The sequence below is a fragment of the Nasonia vitripennis genome (assembly GCF_009193385.2).
Source record: "Nasonia vitripennis strain AsymCx chromosome 2 unlocalized genomic scaffold, Nvit_psr_1.1 chr2_random0010, whole genome shotgun sequence".
Lineage (NCBI taxonomy): Eukaryota > Metazoa > Arthropoda > Insecta > Hymenoptera > Pteromalidae > Nasonia > Nasonia vitripennis.
The window spans coordinates 1,211,375-1,226,762 of record NW_022279617.1 but is presented as its reverse complement, the minus strand read 5'-3'; the positions used below and the strand labels follow the sequence as shown (position 1 = coordinate 1,226,762).

At 45.0% G+C, this 15,388-nt stretch overlaps 1 long non-coding RNA gene across 1 annotated transcript; it reads left to right on the top strand.

Annotated features, from left to right (window-relative positions):
• The first annotated feature begins 8,030 nt into the window (after nucleotides 1–8,030).
• LOC116416540 lies at nucleotides 8,031–10,641 on the top strand. Its single transcript, XR_004226923.2, has 2 exons — nucleotides 8,031–8,632; nucleotides 10,351–10,641. It is a non-coding gene; the product is annotated as an uncharacterized LOC116416540 (long non-coding RNA).
• Nucleotides 10,642–15,388: the final 4,747 nt, after the last annotated feature.

The window sequence follows — 15,388 nt, the reverse complement described above, 5'->3', positions numbered from 1 at the left end:
TTGAATTTATCGCCGACGCACCAGCTCCGAAGCCTCCGGAAATTTCGGCAGTTGCAGCCGAATTTTCGGATTCCGACCAATCAATGAAGTCGGTAGCATCAGCGCTTTCTAGCTCTTCGGGATTTTCGTTACTCCCTCTGGAGTTGCGCCCGGTTGCAAAATACGTGTGGCCCTCCGAGCGAAAAACTCGCGGGTCGGAAAAAACAAAAATGACAGTATCGCGAAAATCGCGCGAATTGGGCAATTCAAGCAGCGAGGAAAGCATACGGATCTCGCCGTCGGGAAAAATCGCAAACGTGATCGACGAGCCGCAGATCTTCTCTTTCCCTCAAAGGGTTTTTTCGCGAAGCCCGAGCCCTCCGCAGAGCCCACAGACGCGCGTCACGCCTGAACCACCCGTAATGACTAAAAGCCCTTTGCGTCCTACGGCTGCCGAATTTCAAATGCCGGCGTCCACTCAAGCCAGCCAACCGCGCGATAGCAGCAACGCGCCGCGTGCTGAGAGTGCGCTAGCTGAGCCGCCGGGACCCAAGTCAGGCTCAACGTGGCCATGGTCAGGTAATAAAACCAAGAAAAAACTAAGGGTAAATATCGAAGGGAAAGACTTCGATGGAAAAGGCGGCGTCCGCATCGAATGTTGGGAATTAAACTCAAGCGTCGCGCCACAGGATAAAATAATACCTGCACGAGTGGAAAACTCCCAGCAGCGTACACGCGCGCGCGAGCTGTCCGCAAGGAAAGACAACGCCATGGCGATAAGCAAAAGCCCAGTCAGCTCGGAAAAAGAGACTGCTGCGGGTAACGCGAGTGCGCCTAGCGGAAAAAACAGCTCCAAGAACGGTCGCAACGAGAGCGGCAAAAAAGCACCCGAGACGGGCAGCCTTACGCCAGCCGTCGTATCACCGCCAAAATCAGCCGCGTGCATGACACACCCGGCAATGATTCCGCCCCCCCCCCCCCCCTCGTCAGTGGGTCCAAACGAGGATTTTGCGGGAATACTGCGGAATTATGAGCGCGGCCCGCAGCCGTCTGACGAAAATTCGTCAGCAAGCTCGGGCAACGCGTGCATATGCGTATATATTCGCAAAAAGCGCTGCGCTGAGCCTCTCGCCCAACTGCGACGCTCAAACAAGATTCCTAGTGCTCCGCCAGGAAATTGTTTGTTTTACTCGCTCATAAAAATTACGAAGCTGAGTATATCGGCTACGGAGCTGAGGCGCATGTTGCTAGACTCCCCATGGCTCGGATCATGCGGAGAGCCGTCTTTGGCACACGAAATCCTGAATTCTCGCTCTGAATACGGCAATATAGATTGCGTATTCATATTCGCGAACGAATTCAAAGTGAATGCGTGCATTGATTACGACCTCCCTGGGGGCAAGCGAATATTTTGTCACATCCTAGTGCCAGGCGCAACCGACACTATCCATTTAAATCTCTTAGGGCAGCATTTCACGCCCTATATTCGCCAAAAAACCCCCGAGGCGCAAAGGAAACGCCTAAGTCCAAGGCGAAGCCGCTCGCCTTCTAGCGGAAGCGAGGATGGGCGAGCAAAATCGCCAGTTTTCGGGTTGAAAAAGCGTTCGAAGAAGAAAAATCGGCGCGCCACCTCACCACCGGCAGCTGAGCATAGTAAAACCGGCAAGTTCGGCGGCCAGCAGGTCGCAAGCTCGGCAATTACGTCGCCCGCAGCTGTGCCCCCGGTCGTTCCGGACCAAGCAGCATCAACCGCGGAGCTCGCCGCGCAGGAAAATCATTCAGCACAGTCGAAAGCAGACCAAATGTCGTATGAGTACCTGGATTTTCCATCGGCAGCTGCACCGTTCGAAGACAGCCCGCCACTGCTCGAGCCGGCAGCGCCAGACAGCACCCAGCTGAGCGCCACCGAAGGTCAGAGCAGGGCAAGCACCGATGGCAATGAGTCGCTGCAGGCCACACCGCGAACACATAGCAGGGCAGCATCAGCGATAAATAACTGCAGCGCCAGCAGCGACAACGCAGCATCGTCCGACGACGAGCGCACCGCAGCTGCTAGAGAAGCTGCTGTTAAAAATGACAAATTAAAGCGCTACACAGTAGCAAAAGCGAGACCTCCTCGCGAAAAGCCGCCGTGGGCATGCCCGGACGGTCAAGAGCCCCCAGCTTTCGTTCACTTGCAGAGCTACAACGAACATCCCTTTCGCTTCAAGGAAAACCTAGTTTACCTGGTTTCGGCCGACGGAGTTTTGTCCACCGAAATTCAGGAAGCTTTATGCGAAAGAGGATATATAAACCCATTCGATTTGACTGAAAACGAGTTCAAATTGGGCGAGATAAATGTTACGGCCTGCAGGAATTTTAAGCTGTTCGGAGTATATATCAAAAATCACTTCGAAGATCGGCCGCTTCGCGCCGACTTGCGAAAATGTCTAAAAACCTTAAAAAACGTTATATTAAAGGAAAATATCCGCAGCATAGCTCTGATTAGAGATCTGGCGATGCTCACGGTATCCGAGTGGACAAACTTCGTCGAGTTATTCGACAATATTTTTGCCGGAGTTGCATTAATTGCAATTCTGTACAAAAATAATTTGCCAGCCCCCCCAGTCTCTGAGCGCTTTAATCTCATTAAAGAGTATCACGAGGCAACAATGGGAGGGCATCGGGGCAAAAATAAAACATACAGCAAAATCGCCAATGATTTTTATTGGCGTAATATGCGCCCCGATGTAAAGCAATTTGTCGCTCGCTGCCCAACGTGCCAGAGCAATAAGCTGGTCCGAATAAAAACTAGGCTACCCATGCTTATCAGCAACACGCCATCGATGCCATTTGCTCATATCGCCATAGATTTCTATGGGCCGTTGGAACGTTCCAAACACGGGAACAGATATATTTTGTCGGCGCAGGATATGCTCACAAAATATATAGTCCTAACGCCAGCAAGGCATGCGAATGCGGACGAGGTCGCGCGAATTCTCACGGAGAAAATTATTTGTGTTTTTGGACCACCTGCCGCATTGGTCTCGGACCAAGGTAGCCATTTTCAAAATAAAATTCTGGAGGAATTCGCTAGGATCTTCAAAATAAACAAATTTTGCACTACGGCATATCATCCGCAGGCAAACGGCTCGATCGAGCGTATGCACCATACGCTGACCGAGTACTTGCGGAAGTATGTAAGACGTGCCGATACTTGGGATGAATGGACGGCCGTATGCCAGCATGCATACAACTGTACCGAGCACGAGAGCACTCGGTACTCGCCGCACGAGCTGCTCTTCGGCTTCAAGCCAAGAACGCCATCCAGCTTCCCCCGAGTCAGCGACGATATGTCCTATAACAATTATTTGACCGAGATGACAAACAATCTCACGGCCCTGCAAACGACGGCGGCCATGAACTTGGTGCAATCCAAGTATCGGTCAAAACACTACTACGATCGTAAATTAAACTCGAAGCATTTTCGGGAAGGCGAAATCGTCTTTCTGATAAATGAGCCCAAGAAAAACAAATACCTTAAAGAATACCGCGGGCCCTTCGAGATAATTGCGATCAACCGCAAGACTAATAACGTGACGTTGCAAAACGACGAGATAACAAAAGTCGTGCACGTCAACAAAATCGAACGGCCGAGCGAGCTAGCAAGAAACGCAGACTTATCGGATTCCGACCGTGCAAGTTAGGACGTTTTTTTTCCTGTTTTTTTGCGCGCCCCCGGGCGTAGCGCAAAAAAAAAACAACGTCCTAACCTCAAGATTTAAAAATGAATAAATGAAAGACACTCCCAGCGCGTCAAAAGCCAGCTGCTCATTTCAGCAACATAGATATAAGGTGCTTTTACCATTAATTGCAGGCTATGCGCAGCCTGCGTGCTAGGGATCGAGGAAACTCCCCAGGTCCACAGCCCAGGGCGTTTCGTGCAGGAGTTAAAACAGAACTTGGGGTTGATCACCGAGAAGATTGCACCCCTCTCAACATCCAGTACTAACTGGAAGTTAATAGAAAAAATCGACCTGAACGAATTCTTCCAAGCGAGTAAAGTTTTGGTCGATCGCGTGTCAACCGCCGCTCGAGCATGCCATCCGCGTTGCGATGCCGCCGGGTTGATCAAAGAAGCCGAATCCGTCACCGCGCAGGCTGAACGCGTTATAAAATTGATACAAACGGATAGCAGCGGACACCAAGCCCCACGGGAGCGCCGCGCCATACTACCCTTTATTGGCTCACTCCACAAATGGCTATACGGTACACTAACGGAAGCCGATGAAGCTGAGATTCAAGCGGCAGTGCAAAGGATCGCAGAAGATACTCGTCTGACAGCCGCGTTATTGGCGAATCAGACCGAAATAGTTGAACACGAGTTATCACACTTGAAAAAGAGGATGCGCAAACTTGAATCATTTGCAGTAGTGTTGGAAAATAATTCGGCCAAAAACCTCGCCAACATTAATAGCCTGGATGTCGAAATGAACATTAAGACAACTCTATTGCAGTTCAAAGCCGACACCGAGCTGATTAATACAGCAATACTATTTGCAGTCAAGGGTCTGATTCACCCAAAAATCCTAGCGCCGGAGACGATCGCCCAAGCGGCGAAATCGGTAGAGGATTCACTTTCTCACGCGAAATTTCCATTATCTCCGGGCGATTTTTCCGTCATTCCGATAATGGAAATATCGAGAGTGGCAATCCTATTCTCCAACGGATACTTAATTTATCACATTGCAATACCGCTGGTAGATGTCGAGGAATTTAATCTCTTTAAGGCATCTCCGATACCCACAGTGCAAAGCATCCTTAATAGTGCTCACACGGCCGCTTACATATGGCCAGTGCACACCTATTTTGCGATAAGCACGTCAAATCTCACCTACCTTCCGATCCCTGCAGAAGAAGTGCGCAAATTGCGCAAATTGCAGGACACACTGATTGTGGTCAACCCGGAACCAGTGCGCGAGATCAGTGACAGCGTATCGTGCGAGATCAAAGTCGCCGCGGGCCGTAAGATAGAAAGCCCGGAGGTATGCGACATCCGCTTAAAAAGATTACGCGAATCATTCTGGCTGCGCCTACACCGAGCTAACACCTGGGTGTATTCAGCCAGAGAACGGGAAAATATTTACATATAGTGCCCAAAAAAGGAGCTTGTCACCGCACAGATAAGCGGCGCAGGAGTCCTCGAACTCCGCGAGGGGTGCGCAGCGCACACGGCAAGTGCGCGCCTGGTCGCCTCTCATATAATAACAAAGCAGCTAGAGACGCTATCTCTCGGCGCCTTGCAATTCAACATGTCCAAAATATGGGCACATGTAAACGAGTCTTCTGCCGCAGCGGCAGATCTCAAGCAAGCCATCGCTATCGGCACCGAGCATCGCGCCGATAACGCGCACGGCTCGGACCTCGACAACTTGAAAGCAGGCGAGAGCTTGCGCGAGATTACGGCAAGAGCACGTGACATTGCCTACAGGAAGAAAACAGAGTTCGAACTCAAGGACCTAAGCGGACACACCGGCATTTTGAGCTGGGTATCCTGGTCCTCGTTGAGCATCGTACTCATCTGCGTCGTCGCAGTATGGTGCTTCATGCGCTATCGTGCTCAGCAACCCATGCGCGACCTTGCGCGCCAGCAGCGCGACCTCATGCAACTGGAGGCCGCACGCAGCTTTGCACAGCTGTCAGCCAGTAGAAGGGCCGCCGAAGCCGCGAACGCGCAATAGCTTCCCTTCTCCCCCCTTCAGGGCCCTCGTGTAAAAACAAAAAAAAAAAGAACGCGCGAAACGGCCAGGGACAAAGAAACGCGCGCCACTTTTCCGAAAACAATAAATTAAAATTTTAATACAAAATATAATACCCAAATACCGGTAACGCCGCGTCGCGCGAAGCAAGCACGAACGGAGCTACGGAGCTCTGGAGTTTTATCGCGCGGGCCGATAACGCGTGCCTCTATTTCTATAAGAATAATCTATTCGCCAAAATAGCCAAGCTGCCGCTATGGCAAGAAAAATATCCAAGCGATATGATGCGCTGCATAACGCGCAATTTTGTTATATATACATATATGCATGTAGGTTATAATAAGAAAAATAACAAAATATACACATTTATATGCCATATCCTACAAATTAGAATGTTATAGCTTATAAGGAAATACCGTAAGTTGCGAATGCAAGTACGCCATGAGGCTTATAATTATATTAATAAATGTAAACACACTATGTTATAGCTTATAAGGCAATACCGTAAGTGGCGAATGCAAGTACGCCATGAGGCTTATAACTATATTAAGAAATGTAAACATACTAATATTAAAAAAAAAAAAAAAAAAAAAAAAAAAAATATGTATCGAGCTCCGCCTCTAAAAAAAAAACTCTGTGAGACAGCAGCGGCTGTCGAAAGACAACATCCGCGCCGACTCACACACACACACACATACGCACACATATCAACGCTTAACAGATTTTTTTTTAAGAGAAAAACAAAGAGAACTGACATTACGGAGTCAGCAGGATTTAGAAACCCAATGCGCTTCTAATGCGCTGTGCTCAAGCACTGGCATCCCAGAAAATAGAAAAAAAAAAGAAGTAAAAACATGTACACATACATATACCCTCAGGCGAGGAGCGCGCGACAGCGCGCCCCGTCGCCTTACACACTCAAGCAACGCACGCACGGCTCCGCCGGCGACCCTGTTTTTTGAGGGCGCCGAGGACGTCACCCGCGCGCCCAAGGGCGTGTAACGGAGGAGCACTAGGCTTCTCCGGTGACGAAAGCCGACGATGGTCCTGCATCGTCAGCGGGGAACGCCGTCGCCTGCGTTTCTCACGCTCAGAAGTGCAGTGGATGCACTTCTGCACGTGGGATCGCTAGCCGTTGCCTAGTCGCGACAACGGCGTAGCGGGTAGTCTACCGGCGACCACGACTAAGAGAGGAGCTCAAGCGTCGAATAAAGCTCGAACAGCATCTCTTTCTTCTTCCTTCTCCGTGTCCGGAGAGCACCCTCGACCACCCGCCGTCCGTAACAAGAAGCAGCAGCTAACATTTGTTCCTCATTCGCACCAGATTCGCTCGAATCGGAGACATAAGAAATGTCAGGAGATGGGCAATCGATAGGAAGACGTGCGATTGCTTCAACATTCGAAGAATTATTCGAAAAACTTGGAAGAGAACGTTCTTCGGAAGCTCTTTTCAGAATTCTTTGAACGCGAGCCCTATGTTGAGGCACGCAATCCCTTAAAGCTTTCCTCGAACGGAATGTTCGAACCCTATACATCGCGATATTCAAATAACGTCCGATACAATACTACTTATTACAATTACTACTATTACTAATAGAAACTAATAATAAATTCGTACGTCCCAGTGAAGGTACCGTGAAAACTTGATTTTCCAGCAGAACGTAGTCGTGTACAGAAGACGTGAAGAATGTAGTTGGCAGATAAGATTCTGGAACCGCTGCATAAACATACGTAAACATGCATTAAAATATGTACATGGCAGAAAAGGATAGCATTACGTTATATGTGATGAGAAGAAAAAAAATCGTTATGTAAAAAGAATAATAAATTAATATCTGCAAGAAAATTTAGAATGTCAGTGAGTATCATTAATTTGATTCTACAAGAAAATTGAAAGAGCCCTTTCTTGCTTGAAATAACAAATATTACCTATTGCTACCTTCAAAATAATATTTGTAAATAGATTATTAAAATCATTTAGAACAAAAAGTCCCTGAAGCATTTTTGTTCCCAAGTCACTGGATTTTGAAAAAAATTACTCTATACCAATCACATGTTTATACCATCATCTTTCTCTATCTCAAGATCTATTGACTTTAGAAGAAAAATACTTGAGGGACTTTTTATTCTAAATCATTGAAATAATCTATTCGAAAATTTAAAATGATTCTAGATCTCAAATTAAAAAAGTTCAAAATGGCTGCCAATTGCCAATGAATGAAGTTTTTCAAAAAATGACATTTTCAATAATTCTAAGAGTACTTATAGGTTGATATTGTTATTCTAAACAAAAAAGACCTCTTTCAATTTTGCTCTACATTGAATAGATTTAGAGATAAGTTCACATTTTGTATCTCAGTTATAGTCATTAGCGTAGAGTCACTTTTATCTAAATACGAGTATGGATCTCTAGGCAAAGACTAAAAAATAACAGAGTTAATCGAATATATATGATTTATCTTGTTGTACATGATTTATCTAATATATGTTCAGAATTGAAACACAATGGTTTATCAAAATCAAGAAACCCGGGTGCTGCCTTTCTGGTAAACATGTATTCAAGATGCATTGAAATAAAATGTGGCACGGTAATAAGTTGTGTAATTACATTTGAAAACTGTGTACAAAATTTGATATCTCTATTTCAAAAATTAATGACTTTTTACTGACATCATGTCTGCCCAGAGATCATTATTGTCAATAAAAAGTCAATGATTACTAAAATAGAGATGTGTAAATTTGCATACATGTTTTAAAAGCAAATTTACAACTAATTACCATGATACATTTTATTTTAATGCAATCTACATATATGCTTACCTGAAAAGCCACACCCGGCTTTTTTCTTTTTTCTTCTGAGGTACTTCGACAGGTTCAGCTCACCGTACTCACCAATATAGTTGGAATAGCAAAAAGTAAGCTAGGATGTTTATTTATTTACTAAAATCAAGTAACTTCTCTTTATCAAAGTCCCAGCTAGTAAGAGATTTTTAATGATAAAACATTTTCAAAGTCTAAGTCTGATAGGTCGAACCCGGGTGTAGCTTGTCAGATAAACATCTGCTCTGAATGCATTTAAATAAAATGTATCACAGTAATTACTTTTCAAAGTACTGTTAAAGTATCAGTAGAAAATTATAAATATTTATTTTAATAATAATAGATGGTTTTTGGACAATAATGATCTCTGGAGAGCCATATTGCCAATACAAAGTGATTGATTTTTAAATAGAGATGTCAAATTTTGTAGACAGTTTTTAAATGTAATTACACAACTAATTACCATGATACATTTTATTTTAATGCAATCTACATATATGCTTACCTGAATAGCCACACCCGGCTTTTGCCTTTTCGACAAGGAATTGTAAGATATAGTGTTATACAAGATATCTTAACATCTGAGACTTTCTTTATAACATTTTATTACATTGTACAGTTCAAAAGTTGATATAAGACTTCATATGATATATCATGTTTCAATTTATTGTCAAAAAGAAAAAAGCCGGGTGTGGCTTTTCAGGTAAGCATATATGTAGATTGCATTAAAATAAAATGTATCATGGTAATTAGTTGTAAATTTGCTTTTAAAACATGTATGCAAATTTACACATCTCTATTTTAGTAATCATTGACTTTTTATTGACAATAATGATCTCTGGGCAGACATGATGTCAGTAAAAAGTCATTAATTTTTGAAATAGAGATATCAAATTTTGTACACAGTTTTCAAATGTAATTACACAACTTATTACCGTGCCACATTTTATTTCAATGCATCTTGAATACATGTTTACCAGAAAGGCAGCACCCGGGTTTCTTGATTTTGATAAACCATTGTGTTTCAATTCTGAACATATATTAGATAAATCATGTACAACAAGATAAATCATATATATTCGATTAACTCTGTTATTTTTTAGTCTTTGCCTAGAGATCCATACTCGTATTTAGATAAAAGTGACTCTACGCTAATGACTATAACTGAGATACAAAATGTGAACTTATCTCTAAATCTATTCAATGTAGAGCAAAATTGAAAGAGGTCTTTTTTGTTTAGAATAACAATATCAACCTATAAGTACTCTTAGAATTATTGAAAATGTCATTTTTTGAAAAACTTCATTCATTGGCAATTGGCAGCCATTTTGAACTTTTTTAATTTGAGGTCTAGAATCATTTTAAATTTTCGAATAGATTATTTCAATGATTTAGAATAAAAAGTCCCTCAAGTATTTTTCTTCTAAAGTCAATAGATCTTGAGATAGAGAAAGATGATGGTATAAACATGTGATTGGTATAGAGTAATTTTTTTCAAAATCCAGTGACTTGGGAACAAAAATGCTTCAGGGACTTTTTGTTCTAAATGATTTTAATAATCTATTTACAAATATTATTCAACGCTCTCTGATCTTTTACTTTTCAAAGATGTATAGATATTGTTAATATTTCTATATCTCTATTTATTTATTTATTTATTTAGTGCTTTATTATTTTTGTATATTTTTAAATCAAAAAAGATCAGGGAGCGTCGGAGGAGCTGATGCTGTGGTCGAGCTTCACGGAGAGGGGCGGTGGTCGGGGCCCCTCTCACCCAAAAATATTAATCATTATTTTTATTTTTAAATTTAAGCACCATCAGAAGCGCAGCCAGGAATATGCGTCAAAATTAGGATTATCTTTATAGATAAGTATATTATCTAGCGTTTATAATTTATTCAATTACAAATTTAAATCTGTTTTATATTTATTTGCAGCGGCAGCAGCAAAGTCAACAATAATAACAAGGAAGTGTGCCGATTGTTCTCCTCGCCTCCAGGAGTCGTCCAATTTTCAACTGCTTTATTATTATTTAATATTGTTCGTTTATTAATATTATTATTATTCTTGTTATCATTATATTAGATTGATCAAAGCTCAAAAATTGTTATGTATATTTTATTCGATATCATTGTTATATTTTTATATTTGTACTGCGCTATAGTTTTATTGTTTCAATTGTATTTATTTATTTATATTAATGTTTTAATAAATCATACATATTAATTACCTACAATCCTCATCTGTCTCGATCATTTATTTGCGAGGCTCGGCCTCCAGTAAATGCGAGCACGCATTTCCGGATTTTCCGGAAAAGTGCTCGCATTATGCCCGCACGAACCCCTGCATATGCCTGCATACGAGGAGCATGCCGTGCCGTGCGAAAAATACGCGTCCACGAAATCGGGAACATGCGCGCAAAATGCCTGCATACGAACGGCATTATGCTCGCATTTTATCGGCACCCGTGCTGGACAGATCCACCACGGAAGCAAGCAAAATGCTCGGTCATATGCTCGTCATATGACTTTCATGTGCGGATGCAAGTGGACCGTCATGCGTGCCCATTTCGTGCCGGCACGTTTTCAGCATTTTCAGAGCACGCTGTTATCTGGGGGTCGCGCATTTGGGGTCGGCATTTTGGCGACACGGATGTTCGGAACGTATGCCGCGTTGATCCATATATATATATATATATATATATATATATATATATATATATATATATATATATATATAATATTTTTTTCCGCTTTTTGACGCCAATGTACCGACATTTTGCTTTTGATGCGCGATAATAATCGCGTATATTTTTTAAAAATGCGTTATTTATTTAATATAAACGTATTGTGATTAGTTTCAACTATAATTATTTATATCGAGGATGCCATCAATCTGTCTGTTATATTTGTCTCTCTCCTCTCTCTATCTCTCTATCTATCGTCTACTCCCCGTGATGATCGATGCAGTTTCATTTCGGAGTCATGTTTTGTAGTAGCAAAATACACGAAAACTAGAATTTTTAATTATTACAAGTGATTATTTATAACGTGTCGAATCCTTCGTCCCAGAAGCAGTGTGATTTTCAAGAAGACGTATAATTTTCAATAAGTCATGTTTCGAGGTTATGTTGATAGGCTCTTTTCTTTTATGGCTTTCAACGATATCAATGACATTATATTAACTGTTTTTTTCTTTACAAAAAAATTCAAGAACCATCGAATCGTCTTCAAGCATTTCAACTGCACATTTTCGAGTCGTCATCATTGGAGTCGTCATCATTGCAGTTGTCATCATTGCAGTCGTCATTATTAGATAAGTATTATTTATTTTATAAACTTATCTTTAAAGTTCAGTCTCAGCTTCTTGCAATTTATTTGCAGTAGCGGTATCAGCAGTATTAGCAGTAGCAGCAACAGGATAACCGACGTACTCGAGGCAAGGAAACAGTAGGTCTAATTAATAGTATAACAAATCATTGTTTCATTTCTATATTAATACTATGTATGTAAATTTTGCAGGTGCAGCATTAATCGAGGAATAGTGTCACGGACGAGCCCCAGGCTCTCCGGTGACGGCTCGGGTCGCCGCTGCCGACGGCGCATGCAATGCTCCGTCAGCAGAGAACGGCGGACTCGGAGAGTTCGCACGGGCAAAGGTGCATCGGGTTGCACCTTCGCGCGTGCGACCGCTAACCGTCGACGAGCCGCGTCGATGGCAAAGCGGGCAGTTGATCGGCGGCAGAGCTCGCGAGCGGAGCTCACAACCTGCAATAAAGTTTACTAGAGCAAGGTCAGTCGTTGTCTTTGGGGCAGGACCCCGTCATCACCCGTCACATCTGGCATCCCTTAGCGGGGCCCCGAAAAACGACACCTGCAATCGATTTAAATTAATCGGTTACCGAGTCTAAATAAAAGAAAGAACGATAAGCAGTGCTTGTGAATATTCGAGTGTAAATTCGCAAGAATCTTAAGAAGCTCGTAAGCCTCGTGCCGCCAAAGCTCCAAAAACAAAACTCGGGGCTCCACGAAAAGGAAGCTGAGGTCACAAAAAAAAGTGGCTCCAACTCGCCCGTGTGACTTTGAAGAAAATCAGTCAAACGGCCTCAGCACCGGACACCCGCCGGCGTGCGTTACCTGGGCCTCAGCGAAGCCAACTGGCCACCATCCTATCTGGGCCACCGAGGACCAGCCGTCGGTGCGCGGGTCAACCACGGAAGCAGCCACCACGCGCGCTCAATAGCAGGCGCGGACTAGCCGTCGGCGAGCGCGATCCATCGGACAACATCTCGCAGATAACATCCACCATCAAGACATCATGCGCCCAACCTTCGTGCTTATCATCGCAATGTAAGTTGTCCATGATATTTTTACGTAGCTTGGCTTCCGGGTAGGTCGCGGTACAGCCGCATTTTGTTTACTTTGTTTTATCATTTCCGGGTCTTTGCGTAAGTTTAGGGAGTCTTTAGCATAAACTGAGTGCGCGTAACGCAGCGAACATGGCCCCGTCTGGCCTCATTCACGCGGCGTGGCAAGCGGTAAAAAGCTCTAAAACCGAAGAGAGAATGCAGCCGAACACCGGACCAAAAAAGCAGTTTAAACGGGCTAGAGCGGTTTTTAGAATTACGCGAAAAATGTCGCCCAGATCGCAAAGAGCCACAGCGACTGCGTTAAGGTCCCCGGTCAGCGACTCCAGCAGCGCGTGCAATGACCACCTTTGTTCTGGTCGATCGAAACGGGGTTGGACGGCATCTCAAAGGGACGCAATAGAAAAGCGCATGAATGAGGGCCGGTACACCGATAAACCGGAATTATCGGACGAAGAGAGTCCCGAACAAGGCCTCAGAGAAAACAGCGTTATGCTACGGTCTAGCATACTCCCGAACGATGAAAATAACTGCGCGCTGAAGCTCGGAAGCGCGGCACAGCCAAATGAATTAAAGAGCCTGGAAAATAGGCTAGGCAATCTATGCTTAAGCGAGAACACCGTTCGCGAAAATTTTTTCGGCGATATGGGGAATCCGTTGGAGGTGCCCGAGCGACTTGCTATTAACGAGCGATGTCAGAACGGAATGACGAATTTAATGGGCATTAAAAACATCGTTTGGAAAAATGCGGATTTAATCGCGGGGGGGGCCAACTCCCAGCAGCGGTAAAAATATCACAGCCACTGCAGAGCAGGAAGCGATCGACCAAGGCTCAGCACCGGCATGCCCAGAGACACTACCATATAGCCCACGCACATTCGAAAAATCTGCAACCCAGGCGCCGGGTGAGAGACAGGGCGTCACTATCGAACAGGTGAAAGAATTAATCGAGCAAATGGTTTTGAGCCGTAGCTCGAGCAGGAGGTCCTCAGTGAGTAGCAGAATTCCCACGCGAAAGGATGAGCGCAAAACCCGGTGCGTAAATCGTGTCCAAGAGCACGCCTGCCTACCAACGGCAGCAGTAAAAAAAATTTCTAGCCCGAGGAAACCGCGAGTTGCCCACGCCGGCTCGACGATCCCAAATTTAAGCAAAGATCACCGATTGCATGTCTATCAGCACAAGGCCATCGTCGAAAGCGAATTAGAATTCGAATCGGAGCTCGAGCTCAGTGCGATCAGCTGCGCAAGCCACAAAGCTCGCGGAAAAGACCTGCGGAAGCGAAGCAGCTCTCCGTCGGACGAGTCAAGCAGCTGTTCAGATACGAGCAGCTATCTCCGCAGAGAGTCTCGCTCACATAGGCGCAGAAGCCGCCCGATTCAGCGAACGGCCTACCCGAGTGATAGCGAGGTCCGAGGCGCGCCACGGGTAACCGGAGTGAAGTACGCGCCGAAACTCAAATCACGGATTAGCTTGCGCAGTAGTCCGACCCGCAGCAACTGTCGCGAAGTAAATTTTTATACCCTAGCTCCCGCGGAGGGCAAATGCGACGCGCAGCGGGCGATTAACTACCGGGAGAAGTACAGCCGCCGGCCAGGCAGGACAAGCGCGAGAAACACGCGAGTCCAGCGCAGTCGAAGCGCGAGTGCGTCCAGCGAGTCCGACGAGTACAGCCGACATAGCGGCAACAGCAACAACAGTCGTCGTCGGCGTAGTGATACCGATAGCAGCCGCGGTAACAAAAGGGATGGCGACGATAAATATCGAAAGCGCGGGGACAAAAATAACGAGAGACGGCGCAAGCACGGCGACGACGAGGATAGAAAGCGCGATCGACCAAAGCAGGACAGGAGCGCGTCCGGTAATCGCGATAGGTACAGGCGCGAAGATAGAAAATTAAAAAGCGATAAGCGTAGGCGCGGCAGCGAGAGTGAAAGCGATGCAAGTCGCAAGCGCCGAGACAAATCCAGGCATAGCCATCCCTCTCGTCAAAAGAAGTATTCGGATGACGAGGATAGCGAAGCCGAACTAGTACATCCCTCGGTTGCAGAGGCTGCCGTAAGGCGAATGACCTTTCACCAAGCGGCTAGCTACGTACCTTACTTTGACGGAGACCCCGACAATCTGTCAATTTTTTGCAACGCGGTCCGCAAAGTGCAAAAGAAGTTTGGACCCGAAAATGAGGAGTTCCTTTTGATGCACGTCGCTAATAGGCTGCAAGGAAAGGCCACGGAGGGATATCGCTCACGAACAGCCCGTTATAAAACTATCGATGAATTTTTGCGAGATCTGACCCTACATTTCGCGAACATCGGCGTCGCCCACCAAATACAGGGTGAAATTCGCACGCTTCAACAGGGCGTATTAGAATCGGCAAACGATTACGGCATGCGTGCCGAAAAATTATATAATAGGTTGAGAACAATTATAGGATGTGCCCCGGACATATCCGAATCCGATAGGGCGTCTAAATTACAGCAAGCAGAC